Source organism: Pistacia vera, unplaced genomic scaffold (assembly GCF_008641045.1).
Source record: "Pistacia vera cultivar Batoury unplaced genomic scaffold, PisVer_v2 Contig566, whole genome shotgun sequence".
In the NCBI taxonomy this organism is placed as follows: domain Eukaryota; kingdom Viridiplantae; phylum Streptophyta; class Magnoliopsida; order Sapindales; family Anacardiaceae; genus Pistacia; species Pistacia vera.
Genome location: NW_022196408.1, coordinates 265,508 through 269,244, shown reverse-complemented (window position 1 = coordinate 269,244; position 3,737 = coordinate 265,508).

The window sequence follows — 3,737 nt, the reverse complement described above, 5'->3', positions numbered from 1 at the left end:
CTTGACATGTCCTAGCAATGCATCGTGTTTGACACCTTTTTGTCTACACTGTTTAGTCACGTTTGGGGTCTTTTCGCTTGACCTTTTGGCGGCGCAATGAATGGTGATGAACTCGTTCACTTTCCCTAGGCATATGAGTTCGTTGGAAATGACAAAGTTGGGGGAAACAAAGAGGTGTCCGTACCTCATCTACAGGTGGAGTGAAACGACAGTAACGATGATGGCGAATGGTTGGCATTTCTTCTAGCCTATAAATATGGCCACCTTGACTGGGGTTGTCATCCTCCATTACTTTCGCTTCCACGCCTAGAGAAGAAATTTTTTGCAGTTCCTCTTGCTTCATAGTCTTTGTCGAGACACCAGAGTTCAGTGTGCAAGGTTTGTCTTCCTTCTCCATTTGGGTTTGCTTTTTGCATGGTTTGACGCAGTTTTGAATGAAGTTTTATACCTTTGCAAATGTCACCACCTAACATCTTTCACACTTGCGAAGGGGGAGAGGGCGATAACTGCAAAGTCCCTTTCTAATTGTTGTAAGGTGCCTCCCTTCGACGAGGTGTGAGTTGTGACCCCTCGCCAATTTTTGGGGTGTTGCAACGAAGTCACTTCCCAGCTTCATATACACCTCAGTATAATGGTGTATCAAAAAGGAGGAATCAAAGTTTACTTGACATGGTTCGATCAATGATGAGTTTTTTTTATCTACCTACATCATTCTAGGGTTATGCTCTAGAGATACGATTCAAACACTAAATCGTGTGCCGTCCAAATCAGTGGATAAGATTCCATACGGTAAAAGGCCAGACTAGTGGCCCAAGGTTGTAGAGACCTAGAATTGATTTCGATGATACGTATTCACCAGTGATAGATGCGATCACATTTCGATACTTGATTAGTTTATCAGTCTCAGAAGGACTTGATATGTGTCTCATGGACGTTGTCACTGCGTATTTGTATGGTATACTAGATACTGATATCTATATGAAAATCCCTGAAGAATTCAAAGTGCCAGAAGCAAATAAAAGGAATATGTATTCAATAAAATTGTAAAGATCGTTATATGGGTTGAAACAATCAGGACGAATGTGCTATAATCGTCTCAGTGAGTATCTGATTAAGGAATGATACATCAATGATCTTGTATGCCCATGTGTCTTTATAAAAAGGCTAGAATCAGGATTTACAATTGTGACAGTCTAGGTTGATGACATGAACTTAATAGGGACTCCTGAAGAGGTCACAAAAGCTACTGAGTACTTAAAAAGAGAATTTGAAATGAAGGATCTGGGGAAAACAAAGTATTGTCTCGGCCTGCAGATCGAGAATTGTTTAGATGGAATTTTGTTCAATCAATCAAATTATACTGAAAATGTCCTTAAGCGATTTTATATGGATAAATCTCACCCCTTGAGTATCCCAATGGCAGTTCGGTCTCTTGATCCTAAAAAGGTTCCACTTCGTCCTAAAGAAGATGATGAAAAGGTACTTGGTCCTAAAATATCGTATCTAAATGCAATAGGTACATTATTTTATTTAGCATAATGTACGAGACCTGACATAACATTTGTAGTGAATCTATTGGCAAGATTTAGCTCTGCACCAACTCACCGACATTGGAATGGGATCAAACATGTCTTTCGTTACCTCAGTGGAACACAAGACTTGAGATTATTTTATCCGAGGAAATCTATTAATGATCCTAAATTAGTTGGTTGTACAAATGTTGGGTACCTTTCTGATCCTCACAAAGCCTACTTACAAACGGGATATGTTTTCATTTATAATGGTACTACAATATCATGGCGCTCTACAAAACAAAAATGGGGGTTTCGCTTCCTCCAACTACTCCGAAATTCTTGCGCTTCATGAAACCAACCGAGAATGCATATGGTTAAGATTTGTCATCCATCATATTGAAAGTACATGCAAATTACCACATACCTCGGATGCTCCTACAATTATAAATGAAGACAATGCAACATATATTCCTTAAGTCAGGGGAGGATCTATCAAATGAGACAAAGCCAAGCATATTTCACCAAAGTTCTTTTACACTCACGAACTCCAGCAAAATCGAGAGATTGATGTCAAACAAATACACTCCAATGATAATCTTGCAGATTTATTTACTAAGGCCTTACCAACATCCACATTTGAAAAGTTAGTATATAACATCGGCATGCGGCAGCTCAAAAAGTTACTAAATTAATTATACCGTTATGAAGGGGAGCATTGATCAAGAGGAGCAGCGATTAGGGAGAGTTTTTAGAAAAGTTTATTGTACTAGATATATGTGCATTGTACTCTTTTTTCCTTGATCAGGTTTTGTTCCACTGAGTTTTCCTGACAAGGTCCAACTTCACGTTACAGTTTCATTGTAAAGTTGTATTTCTTTACTTAGGTTTTTCCCATTGGGTTTTTCTTGAGTAAGGTTAAATACAATTATCTGTAAGCAGTGGATATCTTTGGGGGGGGTNTTGGATCCTTATACACAAAATATTATTTTGGTCTAATGAGTGTACCCAACGATATTCAAGCATGGTCATTATATAATTATACTATTTTCAATAAAATAATTAAATATATTTTTAATAAACTATTTATTAAAAAAGTAATACATTTTTTTTTCTCTTTTAATGATAATGATATACACCGAAGGTTGAAATTATCTTTTCAATAATCATCATCAATGTCACTCACATCAAATTACATAAAACCTTTTTTCCAAAATTTTCAAATCTCTATAAACTTTCAATCATTACAATAAGGACCCCCACTTCAAAGTGGGGAAACCCATTTCTTCATAATCAGCCCACCGAATTGATTTAAGATTTATATATATATATATAATTTATTTAAAATAAAATAGTAATTTCGTCAATATATTTTATTTACAGGGGCAAAATAATATGTTTTTGCATGTTCAATATTTTTAATATGTAAGTGTTAATATGCGATTTAGGGCATATGTGAAATTCACCATGAAAATAAAACAATTTGATATCCTTGTGTTTGCAAAATGGTGCAGTGCAAAATTTTAGGGTGCATTTGGTTCCATATTATTATCCATATTCCCAATCCTATTTCCCAAATATTGTTTGGCACATTATTTGAGAAATATTATTGTATTTGTTTAATAACTTGTAGACCCTTTAGTTTACTAATTTCATTAAATACCCCCAGAAAAAAAGTTTAAAAAGTAACAAAAATACCCCCTAAACCCATACTTGCTAGATTCCGGCAACCACCGTCGGTGGTAGCCGGAATCTGTTACAAAGGCCTACACCACTACCCAAAAAGGCCGGTAATTCACCGATCTGGCCTTTTTCGACCAGATCCACAGTGGATATGGCCGTCGTTAACCAACGAGGATCATATCTTTGGTTGTCGCTGACGGCCAAAGATGAGCTTTTGCGGCCGTCGACGGCCACATCTAGCCGTAGATCTGGCCTTTTCCGGCCAAATCTGTGGTGGATCTGGCCGGAAAAGGCCATATCGACTCGTTACGACACAGATCCGACCGATCTGTGTCATAACACAATTTTTCGACCAGATTCCAGCAGTGGTGGCCGGAATCTGGCACTATGGGTGGTGGGAGTGTTTTTTTCATTTTAAAAAATTTTTATATATTGGGGTGTTTAATTAAATTAGCAAACCTAGGAGGTTTTTTAGACATTTTTAAATTTTACCTCGTAATATTCGCCTATTATACTACCAAATATTATTCCCAAAATCCTATC